Consider the following 15,765-nt stretch of genomic DNA (forward strand, 5'->3'; position numbering starts at 1 on the left):
CAGATTATCATTTTGTGTGTGTGTGTTGAAAGACCAGCTGACAAAGTGTTCCATTTGTCCCTCATATTTATCTAAATAGTCAAAATACCATTACATGTATTTGAAAGTCATACACAACAAACAGACATATTAAGATGAAAGTTAAATCAAACAATACTTATTACCCAAATTCATAGCTGACGTATTCTGAAAAGAAAATGTTAAGGACTGATAAAGATAACGGAGATATAGCAGGCCTTTTATGTACTGGACATAATTTCTTCAGGAAACGAAAGCAGTTCACATTTTCAAACATGTTGTTAAAACTTGTTTTGTTGAAATAAAGATCATTTTAAATCATGTTTGACTGTTTTCATTACCAATGTTTCATTATGCTTTCCAACTTTGACATATCTATAGGATATCCAACTTAACCCTAAAAGGGTAAAAGGGCCAGAGGAATCCGCCCCCCTCGACGTTTCGCGCTATTAATCTGCAACGCGAAAGGCCTCGTCGCGAGGCTTCTTGACTCTCTTCGTTCAAATCTCGCACAACTTTTGAGACCAAATTTGCAACGTCCATGCATACTTTTGCGAAGCCACGCGTTGTAATGGAATGTCGCCCCAAAACGGGCACAATTTTGTGAATTTGTGTACATTTCCTATGGAAAACAGTGTTCTGTCATGTAAGTCATAAAAACCTGATTATTTTTACGATTTAAACACTTTCATTGATTACTTTTGTGCTAATTATGGTAGAAAAGTGGTCAGTGACAATTTCCAATGAAAAACAAAGAAAAAAACAAAACTTGAAAAACACAGAAATACATAAGAAATTCTGAAAACAAGTTTTTGTGGTGAAGTACAATTGTTGAATATGTTTAAACAGATTTACAGATCAAAAATTAGACCCTCAATGCTGTTAATTAGTCTAAAATATCATCTTGAGCTTAATTTGCATAATCAATTGATGAATTAAAATTAGAATTTGATTGTTTCAAAAAATCTTATGACACAATCTTGTAGATTATGACATGGGTCTCACGCATGCGAAATTTTAATCCATCCCCCCGTCTGAGCATAGCCAAAGAAGCCCGGCCTCTTTAGGGTTAAGTCCCACCATCACATTTCTCCCTTGCCGTTGTCCCACTTTACCCACGGGTGGGTCAACTTCTCCCCAAAAGTAATTTTTTTTTTTTCTTTTCATTAACAGCAGAAAATTGAGAACAGTGCCACCCCCAACTTATGACTCCTTATGTAACCTACCATATCCACCTTCATGCAAGCTTGAAGGGAAATGTAATCCTTCTCTTCTATAAAAAGATATCAGAAGAAAATCGGCGAACTTGAAACTATGTCCCACTTCTCCCCGCTCTCCCCTACAGATTTCCCGCACACTTTGCACTGCTCTCTTACATTAAGTGCTAAGGATCATGCATTAAGACATGTGCTGTGTGAGGGAACCTTGCTGTGTCATATGGTGCTCTAATACATATTTCCCACAGACTTTGCACTGCTCTCTTAATATATAAACATGCTTAGGATCATGCAAAGACGTACATGTGCCGTTTGAGGGAACTTTTCTGTGTGAGGCACCTTGAACAAACTTTACAGTAGAATGGCTTCTCCCCTGTGTGTACCCTCATATGGTCACGCATAATGTGCTTTAATATAAATTTCTCACACACTGTTCACTGCTCTCTTAGAAATGAGCGCTTGTGTTTCTTGAATTGAGGCTTGCTTAGGTGTTTGTATTTCATCCTTTTGACACATCAAGAGAGGTTGCCCTAATTGTCTCCACTAAATAATAATTATAATTATAATTAGAAAAATTTGTATAGCGCAGCTACTATGTAAATATACACTCCTGCGCTGTGATGTAACAGAGCTCCTAACATTGTCACCGATTAGACACACAAAAAATAGATAACAAATTAATCAAAGGCTTTTGAAAAAAGATAGGTCTTCAATATAGATTTGAAGACAACAAGTGATGATGCCTTCCTCAGTTTCTCAGGTAATTTATTCCAAAGTTTTGGAGCAGCACAGCTGAAGGCACAATCCCCCACAGTTACTTTTGTTTTTAAATGAGATTGCTTTAGAAGCAACTTATCCTGTGTACTTCGTAAATTATGAGAATATGAGTGTGATTTCATTGATATCAATTCTGATAAATAACCAGGTGCTTGACCATGCAATACTTTATAAACAAGTATCAAAATTTTAAATACAATTCTCTGTCTTACTGGCAACCAATGGAACGTCATCAAAACAGGTGTAATATGTGAAAATTTTGACGAACTGGACACAAGTCTCGCACATGCATTCTGCACACGCTGAAGCTTGGTTATCTGTGAATCTGGTAAACCAAACAATAGCCCATTACAATAATCAAGCCTATTGCTAATGAATGCGTGAACAAGAGTTTCAGTGTCTTTCTGGCTCAAATATCTACGAATGTGACGCAAGTTATGCAACATATAAAAAGTAGACTTGCATGTGGTTGATATAAATTATGCTTCTCCATGTTTAAATGAGAATCAAGCCATACATGTATTTGGGTTAGTCGTATCACAACTGATGTGCATGGGACCGTGCAAAGACATGTGCCGTTTGAGGGACCATCTGTGTGAGAAGCACCTTGAACAAACTTTACATTGGAATGGCTTTTCCCCGTGTGCACCCTCATGTGGATCGTCATACATTTCTTCAATATGGACTTCCTGCACACTTTGCACTGCTCTCTTTTTTCTGAAGAGTGCTTGGATCCCTCCCCCTCAGGCTTACTCTGGATTTCATGTGATTTCATCCTCTTCTTTGACAAATCAAGAGAGGTTGATCTCACTGTGTCATTAAATCAATTTGGGTTAGTTGTACATGTATCACATGTGTGCATGTGACCGAGCAAAGACATGTGCCGTTTGAGGGAACTTTTATGTGCGAAGCACCTTGAACAAACTGTACATTGGAATGGCTTCTCCCCGTTGTGCACCCTCATGTGGACCCTCATATAGTCCTTTGATACAGATTTCCCACAGACTTTGCACTGCTCTCTTACATAAACATGCTTAGGATCATGCAAAGACATGTGCCGTTTGAGGGACCATAGGTGTGAGAAGCACCTTGAACAAACTTTACATTGGAATGGCTTCTCACCCGTGTGCACCCTCATGTGGATCCCCATACGGTGCTTTAATACAGATTTCCCACAGACTTTGCACTGCTCTCTGGCATAGAAGTGCTTAGAATCATGCAAAGACATGTGCCGTTTGAGGGAGCCTTTCTGTGTGAAGCACATTGAACAAACTTTACATTGGAATGGCTTCTCCCCTGTGTGCACCCTCATATGGTCACGCATATTGTGCTTTAATATAAAATTCTCACACACTTTGCACTGTGCTCTTAGATGTGGGCGCTTGCGTTTCTTTAATTGGAACTTGCTTTGGTGCTCATGTTTCATCCTTTCTTGGGACACATCACGATAGGTTGCCCTCTTAGTCAAACTAAACAAATCTTTATTACAGGTATTATATGCCTGCTTGGGATCGTGTACAGACATATGTCGTTTGAGGTACTCACTTCGTGAGAAGCCCCTTGGACAAACTTTACATTGGAATGGCTTCTCCCCCGTGTGCACCCTCATGTGGACCCTCATATAGTCCTTTGATACAGATTTCCCACAGACTTTGCACTGCTTTCTTCCATAAAAGTGCTCAGGATCATGCAAAGACATGTGCCGGTTGAAGGAACCTCGCTGTCTGAAGCACCTTGAACAAACTTTACATTGGAATGGCTTCTCCCCCGTGTGCACCCTCATGTGGACCCTCATACACTTCTTTAATACAGATTTCCTGCACACTTTGCACTGCTCTCTGGCATAAACATGCTTAGGATCATGCAAAGACATGTGTCGTTTGAGGTAATCACTTAGTGAGAAGCACCTTGAACAAACTTTACATTGGAATGGCTTCTCACCCGTGTGCAGTCTCATGTGCTGATTGAGGGACCACTTCTGTGTGAAGCACCTTGAACAGACTTCACATTGGAATGGCTTCTCCCCTGTGTGCACCCTCATGTGCCTCCTCATACATTCCTTTGATATGGTTATCTTGCACACTTTGCACTGCTCTCTTGTTTGAAAAGAGTGCTTGGATACCTCCCCCTCGGGCTTACTCTGGTGTTCATGTGATTTCACCCTCTTCTTTGACAAATCAAGAGAGGTTGCCATTACAGTCTCACTAAACGAATTTGTGTTACTTGTATCACATTTGTGCATGTGACCGAGCAAAGACATGTGCCGTTTGAGGGAACTTTTTTGTGAGAAGCACCTTGAACAAACTTTACATTGGAATGGCTTCTCACCCGTGTGCAGTCTCATGTGCTGATTGAGGGACCACTTCTGTGTGAAGCACCTTGAACAGACTTCACATTGGAATGGCTTCTCCCCCGTGTGCACCCTCATATGGATCTTCATCCATCCCTTCAATATTGATTTCCTGCACACTTTGCACTGCTCTCTTTTTACAAAAAAGTGCTTGGATCCCTCCCCCTTGGGCTTATTCTGGTGTTCATGTGATTTCATCCTCTTCTTTGACAAATCAAGAGAGGTTGATCTCACTGTCTCACTTAACGAATTTGGGTTAGTTGTATCACATGTGTGCATGTGACCTTGCAAAGACATGTGCCGTTTGAGGGAACTTTTTTGTGAGCAGCACCTTGAACAAACTTTACATTGCAATGGCTTCTCCCCCGTGTGCACCCTCATATGGTCATGCATATTGTGCTTTAATACAAAATTCATACACACATTACACTTCTCTCTCTGAAATGAGTACTTGTGTGCCTTTAATTGGAACTTACTTTGGTGTTCGTATTTCATCCTCTTTTGTGACACATGATGGGGTTCCCCTAAAGTCTCACTGAAGGAATCTGGGTTGTAGGCGTCACTTGATATATGGCTGGTAAGATTTTTTTCTTGGGGGTCTGCAGCCTGTGTAAGCCTTTCTTGTCTAAGACCAAGTGGTAGGAAAAGCAGCCTCTCCTTATCCTCTGCTGATACATCTTGCCCTGTTGAGGCTGATGGGGCTGTATTAGTCTTCTCACTGTCCACTGATGGCGTGTCATTCATCACCCTTGCAATTGCCAGGCACTTTGCATTACTTGCAACACATGCAGAGTTGCAATGTTGGTCGGATCCTGCTTCATAAAAGTCTCTCTGGATTTCATTTTGATTGAGAGTGCTTGTCCACGACACAGAATCCTCATCACCATTCAGAACAGGGTTCTTTGTTTCACCTGTTGAAATAAAAAAAAATGACATGAAACTACGCACACTATAGTTGTATTGCATTATCAAGCAACAATTAATGGTCCCTACCTAATACTATAATCAGTGTCATTACATTCATGATTTTCATCTTTTAAGAAAAAAGATTTCAAATTACAATAATGAGTAGCATGATCTGACATACAATCAGGAAAAGGCAGCAGAAAAAACAAATATTGTGTGCATCAACATTCTTTGTGCAGGATTGTGCAGAAAACCTTACACTTAATAGTGATTCTGCACTACAAAACCAACCAGAAATGTCGTTATGGTGACTGATGCCTCTGCCATAATGCATGATTCTCCCAATAGGCGTATACACTGTAGTACATACAATGTCTTCACAATCACTTGATCCATGACAGTTTCACATAACTGGCAAAATACTGATATGACAGATTGGTCAGAAATGACTTGAATGTTCACTTTCCTTGAACTGGGGTTGCTATAATTGTCGAAGAGTGCAGGTACACATATTTGGGGAATTGAGAATTTTTACTTGAATTCTGACGAATCCTTTTATAAGTTTATGCATTGAGTAATTTCCAAGGTATGAAGAAAGAGTGTAATTACAGTACAAAATAGATTTAAAAAAAAATTATGGAGGGGGGGGGTATTGAAACCTGGCCTTTGACCCTTAACCTTTGACCTTTGACATTCTGGCTGGAAATTTCCTGGAGAATCTCCATTAGGTAATGCATGTATATATTAAGTTTTAAAACTAATAATGCAAGCATTTCATATACTAGTGTATGAGGGAAATAGTAACATTTTCAGGAATTGACCTTCACCTTTGACCCCATGACTATTGACCTATGACCCCTTAATTCCCTAGACAATCTCTGCCAGTCAGTACATGCACATGTACCAAGTTCCATGAAGATACATTGAACCATTTGTGAGAAAAGTGATATTACAACATTTTCACCTAACCTTTGACCTTTTGACCTTTGACCTTATGACAAGAAAATACCTTTGGGCATTGCATAGATATTGGGGAAATAGCAACACTTTTAGCATTTGACCTTAACCTTTTGAACTTTGACCATTTGCCAATGTCACTAAAATCTACTCAACTAATTGTCCCATCATGCATCATCCTTGGACCAAATTTGGTGAAAGCTGCTTCATCCAGTTTTGAGTTATCACGTGAACAGATAAATATCAGGATTTGACCTTGATCTTTGACCTTTGACCTCTGTTCGATTTCAGTAAAAAACTAATCAAGTAATTGTCCCATCATACATCATCCTCCAACAAAGTTTGGTGAAATTTGCTTGATCCAGTCTTGAGTTATCGGATACAATTTCATGATTTGACCTTGACCCTTGACCATTGACCTTTGACTGATTTCACCCAAAATCTAATCAACCAATTGCCCTATCATACTTTATACTTGGACCAAGTTTGGTAGAATTCAAGTCAATATTACTCAAGTTATCGCGTAAACAAAAGCGGACGGATGTACGGACGGACAACCCGAAAACATAATGCCTCCAGCACCACTTCGTGGCAGAGGCATAACAAAAAATAGTCAGACATAAATTAGTTGAGGGCAAATTCTGAAAGAGGGCAAGTCAAAGATAATTACACATTGTATATGGGACATTTCAGAGGCCTTTGTGGCCTGAAAACTAGTGTAAATGGCCCCTGATTGTTCTAGACTTCATCATGGCCATTGTTATTTAGGAGAAGTATACGTAATCATGGTAATCATGTAAAAAAAAAAAGAACAAAAATGAAAAAATGAAGATGACAGGCATATTCTAGAAAAGAAAATATCTGCCGTAACGGACGAGACCTGATAAAAAAAACATGTTTTTGAAACTTTTCTTACCCTGAAAAGTCTCTAAAATTGTTTTATTCTGCAGTTTCTATCTCAGTATTATAAAAGTCACAACACTCACGACTATCAGAGGTACAAGTTCACGTCTAATGTCGTGAGGCAAACAGCTCCAATTACGTGTACATAATAATTAAAGGGGATGGCTAGTAACTGATCAGAGGGAATAAGTAGGAATGCTGGGGGATGAATGAATGAATGAACTTATTATCCAATGCAATAGCAATCATTGTACATGTTTATAGTCGTATCAGTTACATAAAAAAGCGAGGATAATAGGAACCACAAAATAGCGTGAATGCTAGTCAAATCCGGGCCCTTAAAGTTTATGCAGTTATAAAGTATAATTATTTCTTGATGACCGTTCCAATCCTTGTGGGATTCATTTAAGAGTACACTGTATCTATTGTTGTGTGATAATCATTGCTTCAAATTGGTCTCATATTCAAGTAATGTGCAGTTCAATGTTTTTTAAGTTAGCACGACTGTACAGTGTTGGGTCATTAACGATTGCCCCAACACTGTACAGTCATGCTAATTTGAAATCATGAGATCTCACACGGGACAGAGTAGGTACCCATGCCATGTACCGTATCGTATCCCAAGCACAATCAATGTAATTTTTAGGTCCATCTTCACTGACATGCACATTGAGTGAATGTAACAAGAGAATCCATTGTACAGTGTGAGTTTGAGGAAAATCAAGCAATCCGTTCAGAAATTATGAATCTTTTAATTTTCTGCTCAGTCACTGCTGGATGAAAAGACTATGTAACTGCAGCTTGTGATGTCACATGTGTAGAATGATAATAAAGAAAATATATAGACAATTTTACATATTTTACAATTTTACACATTTCCAGATTCCAGCCATGTGGGAAAGCACCTGGAATTGCACTCACACTTCAACACATTTCTCTGGGCAAGGGTTTCTTGTGAATGCAGTTTCTTGTGCTTGTTGAGCTCCCATTCCTTGACACACATTTCATACTTGTAAATGGATTGCCCAAAATGTAGTTGTACTTCTTCAGGATGCACTATTCTCGCATGCTTGCTCGGCCCAACTTTGTCCAGAAGTCTTTTGAACACAACTTGCACTGCCATATTTTTCGCCCCTCATGTAGTTGCATGTGTCCTTGCAAGATTGGCAAAACGGCCTCCACAAATAAGACACTCTTCACTATGGGTCAAAGGCACATTCCCATGAGATCCAGAGTTGCATTCCACCGAAGTGTCTGTTCTGGCACACATACTCAGGACCTTGGCCAGTGGTCTAAGTTTCCCCGGTCCAGACTGCATGTGACTGGATGCCTCTGATGCCAAACTTTTTCTCAGCATCAGCTCCACCTTGGACTCCAGTGTCCCAAAGCATCATCTATTTCAAAGGAGCCAAACAATTATAGACAACATTTGTCACAAATATCACACAAAGTATTTGAATGTTACAATGTAAAATAAATACATACATATGTGACGATGCATCACAAAGTGAACAAGAGACCTGGGGGTCTCGTGCTCACCTGAGTATCGCAAGTTTGCCTTCTATGCATTCTTGCAGATTCTTACCTGAGAACATTGGAAACATGTGAGGGGTAGCTTTCAGAGCTGGTGTCCATTTGCGTATTCCTTCACACTGGTAAAAATACCTGCCAAGTACCCTGTACTTTTTAGAATGTTGGATTATGCTGTTTGCGGGAAAACAAGGAAAAGTAGAAATTACGCGGTGCGTAATATATGTCCCCCGTCGGAAGTAGCATTTAGTAGCAAAATGTACAATATAGGTAAAAATTCAAGGTCAAAGGTCAAAGAAGTCAAAGGTCAAAATTCTGTGTAGAAGTTTTGAAGCCCTCACCTAGTGCCATCACATAAAGCAAACGGAATCGAAATCGGGTAAGAAATGGCGAAGGAGTAGCATTTTGTAGCAAAATGTACAATACAAGTCAAAAATCAAGGTCAAAGGTCAAAATTCTGTGTAGAAGTTTTGAAGCCCTCACCTAGTGCCATCACATAAAGCAAACGGAAGTGAAATCAGGTTAGAAATGGCGAAGGAGTAGCATTTTGTAGCAAAATGTACAATACACTATACAGGTCAAAAATCAAGGTCAAAGGTCAAAGAAGTCAAAGGTCAAAATTCTGTGTAGAAGTTTTGAAGCCCTCACCTAGTGCCATCACATAAAGCAAACGGAATCGAAATCGGGTTAGAAATGGCGAAGGAGTAGCATTTTGAAGCAAAATGTGCAATATAGGTAAAAGGTCAAGGTCAAAGGTCACAACTGAAATTCTGTGTCGAAGTTTCAAAGCTCCCATGTAGTGCTATCATATAAAGCAAACAGAATCAAAATTGGCTCATATATGACAGAGAAGTAGCAAATTGAACATTTTGATTACACACGGACGCACACACGGACGGACGGACGGACACATGGACACACACACGTACGGAGCCCGTTTCATAGTCCCCTGCTCGAACTCGTTCGGTGGGGACAAAAAGACCTAAAGCAATATCACTTTGATTCTAGAGAAGAATATTCTTGAATATTCCTTAATTTAGGAGGTTTTGGACCCCCCCTAGGGCCCCAGGGAAAGCATGGTGCCCATTCAAAACACTTTGAGATTCTATCCCCATAGGAATGATACTTGCCAAGTTTGGTAAATCCATTATGCTGTTTTCAGCAAGATGAAAATCTAGGTTCCCCCCTAGATGTGCAATGGACAAACTTGGAACGACAGTGTATGTACAGTCATCAATACTTCGAGACAAGAGTTTGTTATTATTCCTTAATGTGGAAGGAGGGGGGGGGGGGGGAATTAGGCCCCCTTGGGTCCCCACAGGGAAGCAATGCGCCCTGTTGAAAAAAATTTAGATCTTAACCTCCTTTAATGCTACCTGTCAAGTTTAGTGAATATTCATAGAGGGATTTTTCAACAATGATGAACACGTACGGTACAATTTACATCACCATTTGGATCAATCCCACCCATTCCCTTGGGTCGCGGGGGGTCTCCCTGAATCTGCCATGCATGATTAAAGTTGCAACAACAGTCATCAATATCTCAACTCATTGTATTAACTTAGCTCAATCACTTCTGGTTCTAGAGAAAATCTTTAAAGACTCCTTACTTGGGGGGGGGGGGGGGGGGTGGATAGAGAACCTTGAGGCCCCCAGGTGGAGCATGGTGCCAAATTTGATGGAAATGAGATTCTGTCCCCCTAGGGATGCTACCTGCCATGTATGGTGAAAATTCATCTTCAAGTTTTAAAGAAAAAAGATGAAAAATTCACAATTTAGGCCCCAATTTAGGCCCCTGGGGCCCAAGGTGGGCCATGGTGCCCATTTGATGGGTATGAGATTTTGCCCCCTAGGTTGTACCAACTTTGGTGTAAATTCATCAAGGTGTTTTCAAGAAAAATCTGAAAATGTACAATTTGGGCCCCATTAGGACCCCTCTCAATCCCCTCCATGCCCTGGGTCCCAAGGGGGGGGGGGGGGGGGCACCCCTGATTCCCCATGAACAAACTTGAAACTACAGTCATCAATGTACGCCTACTAAGTCATAGTATTAAGTCAGCTTTATCACTTCTGGTTATAGAGAGATGATTTTTTAAGATTCCTTAATTTTTCTTGTTTTTTTTTTTTTTTGGGGGGGGGGGGTTGGTCCCCTTTTGTGCCCCTCAAGTGGGGTATGGTGCCCACTTGAAGAAATTGAGATTCTATTCCCCTAGGGATGCTACCTGCCAAGTTTGGTGAAAATTCATCACAGAGTTTTTAAGAAAAAAGATGAAAATTCACAATTTAGGTCCCAATTTAGGCCCTTGGGGCCAAAGGTGGGCCATGGTGCCCATTTGATGGGTATGAGATTTTGCCCCCTAGGGATGCTACCTACCAACTTTGGTGAAAATTCATCAAGGTGTTTTCAAGAAAAATCTGAAAATGTACAATTTGGGCCCCATTAGGACCCCTCCCCACTCCCCTCCATACCCTAGGTCCCAAGGGGGGGCAGCCCTGATTCCCCCAAGAACAAACTTGAAACTACAGTCATCAATGTACGCCTACTAAGTCACAGTATTAAGTCAGCTTTATCACTTCTGGTTCTAGAGAGATGATTTTTTAAGATTCCTTAATTTGGGGGGGGGGGGGGGGTGGTCCCCTTTTGTGCCCCTCAAGTGGGGTATGGTGCCCACTTGAAGAAATTGAGATCCTATCCCGTAGGGATGCTACCTGTCAAGTTTGGCGAAAATCAGTCACGGGGTTCTCAACAAGAAGATGAAGATGTAAAAATTTTACGCACGATGAATGACAGACACCGGGCGAAGAGCAATCGCAATAGCTTAAGTGAGCCTTCAGCTCAGGTGAGGTAACAAACAGTCGCACCCCTTGATATTAAGTTAGGACTCAATAAAGGTGAAATGATTCAACCACGTCAATATTGGGTCTTCATGTTTTCTGAAAGAACTACTGTTCTTGTACATTATATTTTTAAGTCGGGATCAAAATGAATGGGAATGTGCATTTTCAGCAGGTTTTTTTTTTTTTTGTTTTTTGTAGAGTACAATGTGAGATCAGGTATGTCTAAGAGACCCTTTTCATTTCTTGAAATTCCTTTGCACACTCTTCACTTTCAAGTCTACTAATTTTTGAAGGGCTAATGTTGATGCTTTGAAAGTTGGTATTAATCATGACCAGAATGTGTTGATGAAGCATAAAATTTCAGCTTCATCTGATACTCTCTTCATTGTTGTTGCTCCAGTGGTTTACACCCTGTATTTGGTCCTGTTCATTGCACAGCTGGCATGGTTTGACCGCCCCGCTTGCTGACTTTTTACTTTCAAGTCTCGCGCAAATTCTGAGACCAAATTTGTCTCACCTGGGCATACCGTTCGGAAGCCACGCCCCTTCAAAAAATTTTCGTCAACTCAAAAATTGCTCAAAAACGTGATTTTGTGCACAAAGTCAATACAAATTGTTTTTTTCAATTAATTCATTTAAAGATTCATATTTCTAATTTGAATGGCTGGAATCAATTTATTTTAGCATAATTATGCTTCAAAAAATGTGTATGACAAATTCTGCTGCAAAAAAACAAAAACAAAAGTTCGAAAAGACAGAGAAATACATAAAAAATTGATAAAACAATAAAAAACATAAGAAATTAATTTTGATACTGATTTTTTTTTACGCTCAAATGTTAGGAAAGTCACTAGGAATATTTAAACCAAAAATCAGCATTCCATAAGCTTTTATAAGCCAATTACAGACAAAAATGAGGTTTTCTGCATATATTTGCATAATTAATTCAAAATAGAAAATGCAAATTTTAGGAAAATTCAACTAAACAGTCTTGTAGATTACATCTGGTTTTGTGTTCATGCAAAATTTTGCGGCGATCGCGTGATCAACGGCCGAGATCTGAAGGAATTCAAGCTGGCTAAATAGCCCAGGTAAGTTAGGGTTAAGCGCTTGAAGAGACCCTGTACTGCAAAGCAGCTTTTCTTGGTTCACCCTTTTCCCGAGTGTGCTTTCTTTCCAATATTTACAGAGTTTTGCAGAATCCATTTCACTTGAGCTATAGACCATTTTAAAGCTTAGACTCTGTTCTTTCAGGATCTGCCCTAAACTAAGAATCTGTGTCTGGCGACTTTTTGTTGGTTTTGTGATGCAGAATTGCAATATACAAATTTACTGTATACGCTGTTATTTTCGCTTACAGATATTTTTGCGAATGACAGGGCCATAGACATTTGCACAAGATGTTTTTACGAATTGACGCCAACGCTTACGTTAAAGGGACTGTACAGTACTGGTTGAGGAGGGGATTCATGTTTTGAACATTCCTGAGATAATGAGAAACCCCTTCTGAAATATGAAAGAACATGTAATTTTAACAAGGATTCAACATTTATTTGATGAAAATTGGTTTTCAAATGGCTGAGATATCAAAAAGAGTGATAATAATAAAAGGTGACAGGCCACGCCTTTTATTACAATCTCTTTGTTTCACCTTGTATTTGGATATCTCAACCATTTTAAACCTGATTTTCATCAAATAAACTTTTCACACCCCTTAGAATTGCATGCTCTCTGATATCTCATAGAGTGGTTTCTGAACATCTCGCAAAATGTTAAATGCTAAATCCTCACCTCGACCAGAACTGTACACACTCTTCAATGTACATTCTATAAACACAGCACATGGAGACATTTTCGCGTGTTGTTAAATTCGTGATCCAACTTTGATTCGTGAAATTCGAAAACAACAACAGCTCATGAAGTATATTTCTTTTTTGCTATTCACAAGAAGTCACATTTTGTGTCACAAGTTTCATTTTCAAGCATGCAACTGCATTCTGGATTACTTTAATAGACCACATTTGTGATCCTGCACCTCAAAACAAACAAAAAGTTGCCAGACATGAATTTCTAGTTAAGACCATATTCTGAAAGAACAGACTTTAAGCTTTAAAATGAGGTATAACTCAAATCAAATGGACTCTCCTAACCTATCTAAATATTGGAAAGAAAGCACAAACTCAGGAAAAGTGTGAACTGAGAAAAGAGGCTCTGAAGTACAGTGTCTATTCCAGCGCTTAATCTTTACCAAACCGTGCTGGCTGTGCGATGAATGGGACAAACAACAGGAAGTAAACCACCAGAGTAACAACAATGAAGGGATTATCAGATTAAACTGAAATTAAGCATGCCACATAAACACATTCTGTCCATAATTAATGCCAACTTTCAAAGCAGTAGCACTATCCTTTCAAAAGTTTTTTAGAGTTGAAAGTGAAGAGTGTGGACGAGGTTTTTCAGAAATGAAAAAGAGATTCTAAAGACACACTAATCACACTATTCAACCAAAAATGTTCGAGATAAACTGCTAAAAAAAACACACTTTCCTGCCCGTTTTATGATACCAAATTTTAGCATAATGTAAAAGAAGACCCCCTATTTCAGAAAATATGAAAAAGTCAAGTTCGGCTAGGTTGACCCATTTCACTTATTTTCAGTCCTCACGCAAAATCAGTGTGTGCGACTTTATGTTCGTTATGAGGTGCACGGTCACATTTACAGTGAGTGAAAAGACCGGGCTCAACCATTCATTGCGGTACCAAAATTGGCTGCACATTTGGCCAAGCTCTGGAGGTAGTCTTGGCCATGGCCAAGCTGTGGCCGAGCCCGGCCTTTTCTCACTGTAAACACAAACTGGACTTAATGGCCTGAATTCACGAGGTGGTACAAATGAAACCATGGTTTAAACCATGGAGTGCGAAGTGTTACACAAAATATTTCGTTACGAAATTGGTCATTTCGTTGACAAAATGACCGTTTCGTTAATGAAATTATCATATCGTCGATGAAACGTTCATTAGGTTACAAAATGTTGTCATTTCGTTACAAAATAATCATTTCATCGACGAAATTACTGATTTCGTAACGGAATATTCCATGCAACACTTGGCGCTCCATGGTTTTTGTCCATGGTTTAAACCATGGTTTCAATCGTACCACCTTCGTGAATTCGGGCCATTGTGGTACCAAATTTTAGTCTGGCTTCCAGACCCTCTGTCCGTACCATTTTGCTATTCAGGATATTAACGCTCTCAACGTTGAAAACTAGTATAGTTCAACAAGGCAATCGCCAAATTGTGTCTCGCCCATTCGCGTACAAGGAATCAATATCTTTTATAACTCCCAGAAGTTAATTGACCTGCTTATGACCTTTGACCCTGTGGTGACCTTCAACACCCTAAGGGACATTTACCATCCAAGTTTGGTCACAAACGGACAAAGGGATCAAAAGTAATGAGCCATAATCGAAACACGCCATAAAAACTTAACATTGGGCCCTAAAAATTTGTTGACCCCTTTCTGTGACCTTTGACCTTGTGATGACCTTCACCTCCCCAAGGGACATCTTCCATCCAAGTTTGGTCACAAACGGACAAAGGGATCAAAAGTTATGAGCCATAAACGAAATGCGCCCTAAAAACTTTACATTGGGCCCTAAAAGTTCGTTGACCCCCGCCTGTAACCTTTGACCTTGTGGTTACCTTCAACTTCCCAAGAGACATCTACCACCACCCAAGTTTGATTGCCATTGTAGCAACATGTGCTGAGTTATGTGTGACAAGAGAGTCTTGCAAGTAAACTTTAACGTATGACCTAAAATGACCTTTGACGTTATCATGTGACCTCTTACGGTACCATAACATGAAGGTACCCCCATCGCATCCATCACCCAAGTTTGATTGCCATTGTAGCAACATGTGCTGAGTTACGTGTGATAAGAGAGTCTTGCAAGTAAACTTTAACGTATGACCTCAAATGACCTTTGACCTTATCCTGTGACCTCCAACGGCACCATAACATGAAGGTACCCCCAGTGCATCTACATGTATGACCCAAGTTAGGTTGTAATCCAAGCAACTTATGTGAAGTTATTTGTCAAAAGAGAGTCTTGCAGGTAAACTTTAACATAGAAAAGAGAGTCTTGCACATACTCTTTAATATATGACCTCAAATGACCTTTGACATAATCACATGACCTCCGACAACACCATAATATGAAGATACCCCTAGTGCTTCTATCACCCAAGTGTGGCTGCCATTGCTGTAACA

The 15,765-nt window shown here is 39.8% G+C and overlaps 1 pseudogene; it reads right to left on the bottom strand.

The window, feature by feature from the left end:
- Positions 1-1,360: 1,360 nt before the first annotated feature.
- On the bottom strand, positions 1,361-8,233 carry LOC139708635 (uncharacterized; annotated as a pseudogene).
- Positions 8,234-15,765: the final 7,532 nt, after the last annotated feature.

Source organism: Diadema antillarum, unplaced genomic scaffold (assembly GCF_040938485.1).
Source record: "Diadema antillarum isolate AM-2024a unplaced genomic scaffold, OU_Dant_1.0 seq00001358_RagTag, whole genome shotgun sequence".
NCBI classification, from domain to species: Eukaryota; Metazoa; Echinodermata; class Echinoidea; order Diadematoida; family Diadematidae; genus Diadema; species Diadema antillarum.